The sequence below is a fragment of the Diorhabda sublineata genome, chromosome 4, assembly GCF_026230105.1.
Source record: "Diorhabda sublineata isolate icDioSubl1.1 chromosome 4, icDioSubl1.1, whole genome shotgun sequence".
In the NCBI taxonomy this organism is placed as follows: Eukaryota; Metazoa; Arthropoda; class Insecta; order Coleoptera; family Chrysomelidae; genus Diorhabda; species Diorhabda sublineata.
The window spans coordinates 7,873,761-7,888,644 of record NC_079477.1 but is presented as its reverse complement, the minus strand read 5'-3'; the positions used below and the strand labels follow the sequence as shown (position 1 = coordinate 7,888,644).

Below are 14,884 nucleotides of genomic sequence, written 5' to 3'. Positions count from 1 at the left end.
TATGTTTTAATTATTGTTTTTAATAACCTCGAAAGTTTATATTTTTTTTGAATCCTTCTTGCAATTCTTTAGTCTATATCACACACAAAAACGAATTGAGTTGATACCCAAAAGAAAAAGAGATCGACTGATGTTATTTTGCCAATGCCATTCGCTTCCGTAGCTCTCTCACTGAAACTTCGTGGCTCTCACATTAGTATGAAAGTGTGAAATAAGGCCCGGACTAGAATCATTTGGAGTCCTAAAATAAAACCTCTAAGGGGCTCTCTACCGTGGGTCTGGGGGTGTTGCAATACTCCTAGAAAAGTGAGGTACCTCCCCCGGACACTTTTTGAAAATTAAATGCGTTAAAACGCGTTTTTGGAGAAGAAGAAATTGAGGTAGGTATATATACGAATACATATTATGGTTTTCGATTTTTGTGAACTTGTTGAAATAAGGAATTCACAGTATGTTTAGGATACCAAACAATAAAAAAAATTGCAGAACTGCGTATGAGTACAACGGATTTCAAGTGCAATATTTTATTCAAAATTGTCTATGTAATAAAAACGATAACTAACGGACTTTAGGGATTAAAAAATAATAATAACACTTTTTGAAAAATCCTGTGTATTTAATAGTTTTTAATGTTATAATAGAAAAGAAGGGATTAACAGAGATGATTCGGCGTTTCACTTCCGTATCCCTAATATCTTCTTTGTAAGCAACTCTTTATAAGAACCGAAAAAAGCACTTGTGAAACATTGTCTATTTTCAGATCAGTACATGTCAGTATTTGGTTGGGTTTCAATCGTCTTCTGCGTCACTGCATCTGTCTCCGTAGTTCTCAGTGTACTCTGCCGTTATGAAGTTGCAGTATTGTTGTGCAAAATGTCGCAGCTCCATCAACAACTAATTTCTTTCCATTTTAGACAGTTTGGAAACACTTTAGAGGGTTTCTATTGGCAATGTTCCGAGTTTCAAGATAGAGTCAAACTTTTTGGGATCTAACCAAAAGCAATCTTTGTAAAAGTCTTTGTTTGCGCAAAATTTTTATTCGATTCTCATCCTCGCACAGTCTAAAACATAAAACTCAACATCGATGTTATCTTCGTCTAGCTTGACATTAACTGCGCTTGCATAGGTTCTGGAACAGTTCCAACCTGAAGCATAACTAACAGAATAAAAGAGATAAAGAAGTTCTCAAGTTTAACCGTTGACTTATCAGGTTTATAGCCGTGAATCAAGATTTGCTGTCAAAACTTCTATTGGAGATTGTATACTATTGATTAAGTTTGGGCACTACACTGTTCCCAATTACTTACCCAACATTGTGGCAGAGTTTTTCACGATGCTTATTTATTATAATTTCCGCTGTAATTCATTGAAGAATTTTTGATACTCTCATTATTGGTGGTGCATTTCAAGTTGACCTATTAGAATATGCACGAAATTTAGGTTACGATGTATAAAGATGAATATCAAAGAATTAAATTCAAATATATAGTGAATTCATCAATAATTTGTATAAACTTATCTATAAAAATAATTTAAAAAGCTACATGATCAAAATATGTGCATTTAAACAATTTATATGAAAAATTTTGTGCTGCAGCCAAAGTTCAACTCAAAATCACATTCAAGGCTTCAATTATTTAAAACAGAAATAAAATAAATGGCTCCAAACTACTACTATGACACATCCAAATCATTATATTCGTTTGATGAATAATAATTTATCACATAAGGCAGAGATGCATTATAAAAATTTCTTTTCTATGAACATATCGAAAAAACTTTCTCAAGATGTTGAATCTAATAGTTCTTTTTCAATTTTACCAATATATTCGAAATAATTACATGAAAGAATAAAAGAATCTATATTTTTAAGGCTCGTTTACACGAGTTTAGTGAGCAAGTATTTGGTTAAGTTAGTAAGTTTAGTTATTAAGTTAGTACCTGTACTAAACACTAAACTGTCTGTTCACACGGCTTAAAATTAACTAAATGCTTGCTTACTAAACTCGTGTGAACGGGCCTTAAGTACCAGTAGACGAAAAAATAACAGCTATTGAACTAGATTGCTTTAAGTGAATTGTTGTCTTGATGCTTTCATAGATAATTCAAAGATAATGGGAGTTGTAGTCGACTCTACATAAATTTGAAAATAACATGATTTCCCTAAAACATCCCTTCAAATTTAGATAAAACTGTACAAATTTTTCAGCACTTGGTAATTCCAAAAATTCAAAGATTGCATACATTATACCATGCGACACTTTGAAACAAATCAAGTTCGAATGCACCACACTACTTATTCTGTTGGTTGAAGTGAGGAAGAAAATTAGGAAAGGTGAATATCCTAGTGTTAAGGCAACTCTTGTTATCTGCCTAAGACAGTGCAGAGGACAAAAAGTATATCAACAGAAACTTGTTGGAAGAAAAAGCAAAAGAATTCGCGTTTACTCTAAGCATCAACAACTTTGCGTCAATTGAGGAATGCGAATGGAAAATGTCGCGAGTAAAACATATTGCAGTGAGATTGTCACTTTTATTTGCATCATAATTAAACCGTGCTATTTCAAAGGATTAACATCATTTTCCACTGATTATCGGGCTAATAAAAAAGCTACGAAGCTTTTTAATGATTATCGTGGAGATGAAACGGAAAAAATAGAAAATCTAAGACAATTTCACTGACCACAACAATCCTATCGAATAGTACTTCCATAATTTTAAGGCGTTCTATGACAAAGAAATTGTTGACTAGTTTAAGAATTTCTGGACACTCATCTAACTGTAAATAATATGATCCTGGTGGCTATATAACTGGCTAACAAAGTGTGAAGAGCTGTGATATCAGCAACGATTCTCAACTGCTAAGAAAATACGTTTTTGTTAAAGAAGATTAAGAAAATCACATACGGAAGATGAAGACAAGCAATAACACAATTGGTTGATATGCACGGTGTGAGTTTTTATGTCTTTATTCAGGTGGATGAAGATGTTGCTCTCTTGGTAAAGGTGTCAATGAAGGTAGCGAGAACGGCATTCGACACGTTCCAATGTTTCTGTCTACACACCAACTGAAGAAACGGCATTTCAGGCACTATGCTATTGATCAGTTTTAGCAATATAGGTACTTAATTCACCTTCAGTCTTTGAAGACGATAACTTGGTTATCGAAACGCGCGTCAGACCGTATATTTGGGAGTGGTGGTGTAAACAGTGTATTCAATATTTTTCCTCTTGAAAATTTCGAACATGTGATATTTCAAACTCTAGATAATTCGTACTATTCTCAAAGACCCTTGAGCTTAGAAGTAATGAAGGTCGACTGTAGCTGATTGTAGGAAGAAAAAGTAAAACCGGAAAGCAGGGAGGTGACACGACTAGTCAATATAAAAAAAAATTTGACAATCATACAATAATCAGCGTAATTGTAAAATATATAGAGGTAAGGTTGTTTTTTATGAGTGAAAATACCAACGCATCAATTTAAATATGTCAAGACTAGTCTCTAATTCAATGAGTATTGATTGACGACTTCAAAATAAATAGTATGGAGTGCGATAAATAGGGAATCCGAGTATTGTTACGAAAAAAATGGAAGCACGATAAATGAGCGAATGAAACAGCGTGTGTTATACCGTTTTAATAGTGGAGAATTGCCGCTGAAAGATCGTTTGCGTTAAGGACGTCCCTCTGTGTGGGATATTGAGATTACAAGGGAAGCAGAACAAAACAAGCTAGTGCCAGCACTCGACGATCATCGGACTCCCTTGAACATTCTAAAGATAGTATATATCGCCATTTGGAATCATTAGGTAAGATCTATAAAAGTTGTCGAAAATTGCCACAAGAATGAACCGATATTCAAGCAAAACGTCGAGTAGAACTGCGTATGCAGCTCGTATTATTAGAAGCATCATTACTTGCAATGCAAAATTGATTCATCTAAACAACAAAAATCGATGGTCAAAGAAAGAACAATTACCAGAACCAGTTGCAACGAGAGGTGGATGGGAGCGGAAAGTCTTGTTGTGTGGCAAGTAATTATAAGGGTGCAGTCTACTTCGAATTCCCGGTCGAGATATCAATGTCGAGGTATATAGTGAATAGTTTTATCGGACACATATAAGACAGTCCTAAACCACATAATGCGAAAGTTACGCGGAATAAGATCGAATAATCCAAAGAAGATGTTGAAAATGCAATGCGTTAATTTTTAGCATATACCTAAGCCAACGTTTCAAAGAGCTTGCTGAGCGTTGGGTTCGAACCATAGAATACGATGGGTCGTCGAACTTCAAAGATTGAAGTTTTCTTTTTTTATGATTTTATATCTCTTTTTTACTAATAGATAGAGAATTTTTATACCGAATTGTAGACGGTAGAAAAGATACAATATTTTTTGGATCAGGCATTTAACAAGTAGAAACGAGCTGCTTTTGAACATTACAGTTAGTCCGACCCTGTCTGATGCATTAATGAACTAGAATAAAAGCATCACAGATATTTTCGAGAATGCTCTGACATTTTCGTAACTGCATTTTCTACCTATGTGTTTTTAAAAATAAAACTTTCATTTTGTTATGACAATTTTATTTAACTTGTGAACTTGTTTATTATCATAACAAACAAAAAGGTATTTGTTAAATGTTCGTAATCTCTATTCAACACTTTAATCTACGATGGAAAATAATTTATGTTATCATTTATTTATACCTTTTTATTTTTATACCTATATTAATTGACTGAATAACAAAAACACAGTGGTGGCATTCAAAATAGAAATTTAACATGTCACTTTTAATACAAGGAAATGGATCCTCAAATGAAAATTCTGAGCAAGCTCCTAAATTTTTAATCGAATAATCAAAATAGATTTGTCAATATTTTATGAAAAATGAATAAGAAATATTTTCTTTAATTCGATAGTATGAGAAATAAACATTTAGGTAGACTAAAATCAAAAACAAGTAATATTATATATCAAGTACCTTCTAATGATTGAGACACTGTCTACATAGGGCAGACATTTCAGCATTCAGAAAATAGACTCAAAGGTCATTAATACGATAAAAAAATAAATCTGCATTAACGAACCATGAAATGTCAAAAAAACATTCGAATATAAAGATTCAAAAATTCTAGAGACAGAATCAAATACACGAAGAATTTTTAGAAACGATTCACACACATAAGAATGAGAGAGCTATCAATGATAAAAAAGAGAGATACGCAAATTCTCAGTATCAAGTCATATTTTGAAAAAGACCGCAAAGGTCGAACCGTCAAATTTTTATCTGTCTTTATAAAATAAAAAAACTACTTTTGAATCAGAAGAGACCTAAAATTAAGACGATGTAGAAACATTCAAGTCTATACACTAGCGATGCTCTTCTCAAAGAAGGTGTATATATATATGCAATAACGTCCTCGTCTCATAATAATCTAATATTCTTTTAATATGTCGATAGCCTCTTCTAATAATCTTTTTTTAAGATATCGCTGGTTGTCGCCAAAGATCATCGCTAGTCAAACTGGGCCACGTACGAATTCAGTTGCCCAAAATTTTAGGGACTACTCGATAAATGGAAAATTCATTTACTCTAGTTGAATCAAAAATTCTTATTATGATTGAATTATCAGATTGCTGAATATTTTCCTTTCTTAAACATTCGAATATATTTAAAATAAGATGCTGTGTTCTAAAGAATGTCATAATTCTATTTATTTAAATAAATTTTTGGATTAAATAAATCTCACCGACCCACGTCAGTGCTTATCGCAGACTCTCTAGCAGGAATATTTCAAAGAAATTGTGTACATACGCCTTCCGACAGCTTCGATCAATAGTGCATTTGCATTTATGTTTACGATTCGAAGTTTTCATTGGGAAGAAATGGAGATGATGAGTCCACGTGAACTGACGGTTTGATAGATGCTTACCGAATTTTATACGGGGAGTAAGCATTATTTTTCATTTCTTAATTTGGTGTTAATGCCGTGCGTATTTATAAAATATTGATTGTTAAAAAAAATTTCATTCACAATTTACAACGACTCAAATGGTAAACAGAAACTAAGCTATCAAAATAGGTGAAATTTATTGACCCACGCGTAAATATGTTTCGCAACTTATATTGATAAGTGCTAAAACATCTTAAGATTGAGAATGGAAACACCGTACACATATTTGATACTACGGTAGAACCTTGATAACTTGAACCTCTATAAATTCAGGAAATGTTGTGTTCCCTTCCCCACGGAGTCTTAGACCTCTTTCACTTAAAATACAAACCCTCTAGAATTTGAACGAATAATTTGGGCCTCCACCTCAGTGACGTAACGATGACGACCTTTGTAACTTCAATCATCTATCAAGAATGATTTTGAATGAATATACAAACAAAAAAGGTTCCCTGTAGACAACTGTTATTGACCATTGTTTACACGTGTTTCGTGTTTATCAAATGGCTTCAAATGTAAACAATAGACTAAAATACAGTACAGTACAGTAACTTATTTGTGTGTATGTATCAGTAGCTTTTACCCTTCATTCCGGGAGCATCTCTTTGCACATTGTCAGTGAAAATGAATTCAAAACAAAAACTGAAAGCACTAACATATGCAGAGAAGTTAGAAGCGATCGAAATGGTGAAAAATGTTTTGGTGAGAAAAGAAGATGCAGTACATTTTGGAATACATAAGAGTACATTATCCATCATATTACAAAACGAAGTTGAATTATTGAAGAAGCAAGAATCAGTAGAAAATCTTCTATGTAAAAAAAGAAAGAAAAAGAAGAAATGCTGAATTCCCTAATTAGAACAATGCTTGTTTACATAATCCATAATTTTAAAGTAGCAATGGTTGGTTGAAAAATTACAAGTAACGAGATGATCTGGCCTTCGGAAAAGATTACAGTAAAAGTGCAAGCGTAAGCAAAGAAGTTTGCACAGAATGGAAAAATATAATAGAGAGTTTATTGAATGAATACGATCCCGATAATGTTTTTAAACTGACGAAACTATTTTTCAAATGACTTCCTGACAAAACATTAACATTTAAAAATAAAAAAAATGTCATGAAGGTAAACACAGCAAGAAACGACTAACGATTCGGTTTCATACAAATTCCACAGGTACAGAAAAATCTAAGCCATTAATGATTGGAAAAACAAAGAAACCTCGTTGCTTTGCGGGCTGCAGATCACTGCCTTTGAATTATGGAGCCAATGAAAAAGCATGGATGACTGGAGAACTTTTAGAAAACATACAAACAAATGAATACCGAAAAAAAAGAAAAATTCGTCTCTTCATAGATAACTGTACAGCACATAACTCCATTGAGAGCGATTAAATTTCTTCCAGCAAACACAATATCACAACTTCAACCGCAGGATCAAGGCGAAATTATAACATTTCACCAAAAAGGGACTATAATCTTGGCAAAATGTAACATCCAATGCAGTGAAAAACTGCTTTAAAGCCTGTGGTTTTTCTGTACATAAGCAAGAAAGTATTGAAGTGGAGAGAAAAGAATGGAATAAGTATATGTCTTATGTAGAATTTACTTTCGAATTCGTCACATGCGATGATGAAGTAGCCACAGCGGGAACGTTAACAGAAATAATGAATACCGTTATTCATGGTACTGACAACGATGATATAGACAAAGATTCAAATGTCTAGTCACAAGATCCGCCTACGATTATATCTATTAGCGAAGCAAGGAAAGCTGTCAACACTTTACGATCTTTTGTAGAGCAACGCAGTAAAACAGGATGGCGTTTTCTCTTCTTCATTTAAGATTAAGATTTAAGAAGACAAAATTAATAGAGACTTTGTGAATAGTTTAAAACAAAAAAAACATTACCGACTTTTTTATGTAGAATAGAATAAATTTCAATAAATATACCTTTAAATGTGTACTCGTATATTTTGAGATTTCAAAGTTTGCATTTAACCTAGCTCGTCTAGGTCTCCTTTTTCTCATTAAGGGCCTCAGAGATTCCAAGTTAATAGGTTGATTAGAAAATTCTATAAAAACATACAAACTAACAATAAGTTGAATAAAGTTTGGTAATAACACAAACTCTACATCAATAATTGATTTTTGTTCATTGTTGGTCGTTTCTAATCCCGGATTTCGTCCTCCTGTATTGGTGTACGATTACAATAAACAGAATAATAAAATTTGAAAATGTGATTGATTGGACCAGTGTTCTTGAAATTTAATTTTACTGCCAATATTATACAATCGCAACTCGTACTGCTTTCTGATTGGCTGAGTTGTAATTAGAACATGAATCATCGGATGTTAATGTATAAAGGTTGGAAGTATGGCCACAATTTCTTAACGTATTGAAGTTATACGAGTATTTTGGGAAAAGTTTAGGAATTAAAAAAATATGATAATAATAATAAAAAATAATAATAATAGTGCGTGATATATAATTGTAGATATTCGATTTAAAGTCACGATCTGACCTATGGTTTTAATGAACTTCGTTTACTTCATTTTCTAATGTTCGATTTGACCACGTACAATATGAATTTGTTAATAAATATCCAATTGTGAGAAATATATCTAAATATATGCGAAAGTACAATATTTTTCAATGTTTCATTTTTTTATTTTACATTTTATATTCGATGAGAGCGATGTCATATTTTCTAGATAAAAGTTGTTTTGGATAATCCGCACAAAAAAGTAAAAAAAATCAAAAGTTCTTGTTGATCTGGTTTTAAATTTGGAATATCTACCGAAAATTGAACGGCACGTTAGGAAACTGTGATCTGGGTTAGTTAGTTGATCTACCTGACCTCAGATCATATTTTCCGAAAAACCCTACTTATGCTCATTGTGTTCCTTGTAGTCAGAGGAGGCTGGTTTACAAGCGCTGCAGTGCTGAAGAACTTTCAAATAAATTAATTGTATAAATATTTTAGGAGAATTTGGATGAACTCCTCGCGGACATGCTTAAAGTGATACTTTGGATACTCGAGGCATATTTCTGGGATTTATAAGTGCTCCTCTAAGTGAGTCACGAATCATACCTTAATTAGTGGACATTTTCTGAACAAGGAAAGTGCTGAATCTGTTTATAGCCTAGTTCAGACACCGGTAAGAATTTAGTTGAATAGCTAATAATATACTGCGTGCGGACAGTGAAAGTTAGTACCTAGAGTAGCTCAGTCAAGTAGATATATTCCATTCTATTGTTAGCGCATTAGTTTACAACACAAAATACAAAAATTTCGCGCTGGATTAAACAAACAATATTTAAGTTTGTTAATGTTTAAAATGCAAGGCATTATGGTACGTGAAAAGTGTATTGTAGGCAGATAAGCAGGCAAGTGAAGCAAGCTGCATATTTCGAGTGCATTAAAGTATTCTGAAACATCTCTCTTCTAAAATTCCATTTGAAGGTCCCAAAAATTCTCTTTTACTTATCCACTTTCTGACCCAAAAGCGTTTCGATTTCTCGGATCTATCTTCTCCAATCTCTTCCCAAATAATATTTATTCTATTTTCCATAGCTTTATTTAATTCTATACGACGTCTCCACATGTACATTTTGATATTACTACTTGTTTGTTTGAATGATAAATGATTAGTGGATAATGGCTACTAAATCACTTGCTACATAACTAAATTACTAGCCTAGTTTGGATCAGGTATGAGTTTTTCAGGATATTTTTAAGAATTGAAACATTACGAATTATCTTTAAATATAATAAAATTAAAGTAATAGAATAAACCTTGGTAAAGACTTCACTAATGCTCGATTATTCATATTTTTTGTGTGTTGCAACCGTTATAACAATACATAAATTCAGTAAGAAGCCGATGAAATCAATGGATATTTGACAAAAATTTCCACAAGGTAAGTTTTTTTGTTCTCAACACCTAAAATTTTTTGTCATTGCATACTGTCACTATATATAAATTTTATAATGAGACTACAAATCTACAATTTTTAATTCTGGTGTTATCATTAACATCATTTAGTCAAAGTTCTATTTCCAAATAAATAATGTCTATGCTAACAACATTTAATATAATTTAATATAATCGAGTGTTTTACTGTTCTGAGAGATTAAAAGAAACCCTACAACTTTATACTAAAGGCCATCAATATAAATACCACCTAAAAAATCCGTTCTAAAATCATGTGACGATTGCAAGGTTATTATCTCGCTTGAATCGTTGAAGGTTGCATAAGTTATTAAATAGACATTTGTAAAATAAAAAGTTTAATTTATGATTTTCGCAAAACAAATCTTTTTTTTTTTGTTTAAAACATACACTTGAAAAGAATTTATTCGATCAAATTTATTTACTTCTAAGTTACGGCAAAGTAATAGAGAGATGTCTATTGATGTCTCTCGAAATATATTGACGTATTTGATGTCTATCGACGTTATAGTACCTTATAGAGAAAAGTCGGTCTATGTATATAACAATATAGATCGCGAAGAAGGTGAAGTCCAATTGCAATAATTTTGTGATAAATAGAGCGGACGAGTTGGAAAAAACAGAGATGTTTGTAAAGAGGAATCAGGTTCCATATGATTTTGAATATGGATTATAGGTACCAACGTCTGCTTATAATCATCTTATTGTTCTCGTTATTCAAATATAATTGTCTTCTAATTAATCCCGAGAAAGGGAAACGACGATTTTTTTTTGGAAAACGTAACTTAAACAATATTGTCTACAGTTTGAAATAAAAGTCTCAAATTTATCAGCCAGAATAGGTTCTGAAGAGCAAATAGGTTTACAACTATAAATAAAGAGCTAAACTAAGTGAATATGTCAAGATAGGCTAGTTGTGCAATCTTTCGGTTTCTAACTGAGCTAATTTGTTAGTTACCATTCGATGCCCCAGGACCAAACTGACCACTTTACTCACCTTTAATCAAGTTTATTTATTCAATTTTTGTAATTTGTCATTAAAAATAATGTAATTATATTAAACAGAATAGCTATAATAAATAAATAGAATAATAATAACGATTTTTTTATTACTTACCTCAAATAAATTGCCAACATTTCCTTTCGAGTTATAGCTTTACGATAATTGAAGCATCTAGGTGAATAAGTGGATTAGTTACATTTTTTCTATTTCTTTTTATTTTGGAATATGAATAATTTTAAACCTACCACTAACCAAACCAAAATAATTAATATTTCATATCTAAAAAGGTGATTTTATAGATTGATTCTGGAATATATTTGTTGGAACAAGAATATATGTAAGTGCAAAGCTGGGACCGGAGATAATTCGAATAGGATTACATGTGATTCTAACAGTCTAACAGATGTTCAAAGTGTGAGAATAAGGATACATGTAGCAATAACAAAGAAGGTAACAAAATTTGACCTTTTCTAGGTTTCTGGGTTTCCTTTTTCTCAGTTTAGCTCGTTTTGGTTATTTAGTTTAATTCAAATAGTAGCAGTTACCTTTTTTCTCTCTAAATAATGTCGGGAGTGAAAAAACGAGATCCTGGTCAACAATATGTTTCAAGAAAACGAAAGATAGTTCTACCATCAAGAGCTATTCCTTCCATAGTATGCGAATTTTATGTAATAAATATTCTACAGTATTGCTTTCTTAATATTTGTCTATATAATTATTTGCTATCAAGTGGGTCACAGTTTCTTACCATGTGACCGAGACTTCGCCCTTATTGAGAAAAGCAAAAAAACAGCAATCGTATGTGTGCCTTCACAATGGAAGGAAGTAATAGCTGGTTCAAGGCTAAATAAACCATTTCAAATGTTCGCGATGGAACAGAGCGTTTTGAAAAATTTTGATACATTCGAAGAGAACCTAATCAAGAAAGGAAAGGCAAATTTTAAAATCACCAAGGTCATGGTGGATTAGGGAGAGTATTACGGACTCTAGATCAGTTTCAGGTCGGTCTAGTCATAATATTTTGAAACCATTTGAAACTTCTTTGGTTTTCAAACAGTTTCCATATCTACCCTTTCCTTCAGCTGCTGACCTCCCTAGATTGTATCATGCTCCATTACCCATAACAAAAGAAAAGAAAGAAAATCTAATGTATATGTGTAAGTTCATTCCAGTTGAATACAAAGCTTCTTATGAAAACTTAGTTTGTTATTTAGGGATTTAATACATTTTGTGTATACTAAACATATTTTCAAATCAATTTGCCGTACTTTTACTTTATAGAAATGCATTTTTTTTAACCTCCTTTTATTCACCTGAAATATGGGTGACATATACCCCTATTCGGCTTAATGCTTCAATTAGTGTCTTGTTTAGTAATATTAGAAGCGACCATTGACAGCAGCTCATAATACTGTGATCTTGAACAATATAACTGGAAATACCAAATAAGATAAAAAATTCTCCACTTTCTGGTCTACCTTGAATTTATTTATTCAGCCAAAAACTTGGATTTCGTCTTCCTTTTCTTTGGATAATAAGTAATAACAACCTTTTCCTGTTTTGAGTATTGAAATCGTCATCGGACCTTTCTTCATCATTCATATTTGCTTTTGCACTCTACATACAAATAGCAACTGATTGTAATTGACTTAATTATTGGTAGACACCCAACTTATTTCTAGCTTAGCTCCCGTAAATTAAGTTTGATTCGCTTAGATTAGCTGGGATATAGCTTAGCTCTTGGTCGATATTCCGCTTAATATTGTTACCGTGAAGTATCCAATAGTATAAAATTTATACTGAACACACTGTTTACAATACCACTACACCAACACTCACAATTATACAGGCAAGGTTGTTTACCTTCCATCTCTGAAGATGAAAATTTGGTTATCGAAACGCGTGTCAGAAAGTATAATTGGGAGTGTTGGTGGAGGTAGCGTAAACGGTGTCTTCAGAATGAATATCACCAACGGTTTCAAAAATTACAAATTTTTATAAAATTTGATAATTGATACGTTATAACCTAACCAAAAATTTTAGTTTGTTAACGATTCTAATTTCTAAAAGAAGGCAAATAACACCCTTATTATACATGTTGATTATATATGTATTAATGGGTGTTGATATGATAAGCGAGTCGGATACTACGTATAAATTTATGAAAAAATACAGTGGCACTCCAAAAACATCTTATTCAACTAAGTGACCTTCTTCAATTGTCTAACCAGTCAAGTATAACCATGAATATGAAATGAAGTGACTATTTAATAGTATTCTAAATTATAGATTGTAACGGCGCCAAATTTGCGTAACCTTGAGTTTTTGCTATTTTGTAGTTTTTAAATAGAATATTTACAAGCGAGTTTAATGCTCGAATAATATTTAACTGCAATCTATAAGTACGTATATTTTATTGTTTGCCTCATTAAAACTATAGTATTTTTTATTCCCAAAAATATTACATATTATGATGCAATTATAAAAAAAAATATAACAACGGGTAAATTTTGAATTTTTCGCTTCTTAACTAAAAATACAACTTCTCCATTGATCACAAACTTATTTCCGGATGCCGTTCAAGTGCCCAGATCCTCGAATGACATATTATAAACTGTCAGTAATTGGTTATCTTGGAGCTCTATTAAGAGAATTTTATCGCAAGAATTGGGAGCAAAAAGGTTTGCTGCGAGGTTTGTTCCTAGAGCTCTGACTGACAATCAGAAAGAAGATTGACCTCAAAGATATCGTGTTTTGAAAGAGAAAAAAATTTGTTTCTATGGTTCACCGACAAATGCAGGAAATTGTTTATAATAGACTTGTGACACGTAGACAATTATCAGTAATTTCAATTAAGTGATTACAGGTAGTTTGAAACGTTCTTAGATATTCTATAAAGACTCCACGAGGATTGTATCAAAAGCATCCGTCATAACAAAAAAACAAGACTTTTTTCTCCAAAATAATTATATATTGTTGCCTTTTTACTTGAAACAGTAATTCTCTCTAGGGGCCAGATATGGTGAATACGGTGGATGGTCAACCAATTCGAAATACAATGCCTGAATTTTAGCTATAGCAATAACCGAAATGCAGGAAGGTACGTAGTCCTGTACTAGAACTTTATTTGTCGCTCGCATTTTTGCATTTTCCTCTTTTACCTAACAATCAACTCACTGTCTTGACTGTTTTGGTCCTCAAGTACTATTTGGTAAACCTTTTCAATGATATTGCTGTTTGTGGTGGGTTTTGATCTTCCCGAAAGCTCATCGTTAGTCATGCTGTAGGAGCCACGTTTTAATTCAGCATTCCCAAAATTTCATGGTCATAAATAAAGGTATATAGACTCCTTACACAGTATTCAACTCGTATTTCATTCGCGTAGGTTTGATACTCAATTTTTTGTATTTTCCGCAAAATATTGACAACGACTCACTTATACGATAATCAAACATTTATTAGTACTGACATCTTTAGGGTGAAGTCGTAAACTTTCCAAACATAAACATCAGTCTCATGTCAACTTTTCGCAATTTCTGATATTGTGGTAAGTGGTTTTTGTTTTTAAGTGTTAATACCTGTTTTGACAATGGTTGCTCAAGATTTGCTTATTCGATGTTTGTTGTTTATTCTGATACGAACTTTAGTGGATCCCAAGAATGGATACTGAGAGTGATTTTATTGTTTACATTTGAATAGTGTACAGTTCTCTAAAACATAATGAGGAAGGGACACCCATCCGTCAGTAAGTCATGTATTTGATGTTTCAACATGGTGATTCATCGCAACATCGGACGTTATAAGGAGACTGAATCATACGAGCGCAGCCTAGGACAGTGCAGAAATCGGACACCTTAGATTGTCGTTTTGTGGTCAAAGAAGGCACCAAAAATTGAGGTACCTATCGTGTTGAAAGTTTAGCATTCACTCGGGACTACCGATATTGGACAAATGAGCGGGGTCATAATT

General features: G+C 32.4%; 1 protein-coding gene across 2 annotated transcripts in view; it reads right to left on the bottom strand.

Moving 5' to 3' along the window:
* Positions 1-14,884, bottom strand: part of LOC130442652 (ecdysone-induced protein 74EF) — a 307,190-nt gene that overhangs the window by 271,940 nt on the left and 20,366 nt on the right. The window lies entirely within an intron of this gene.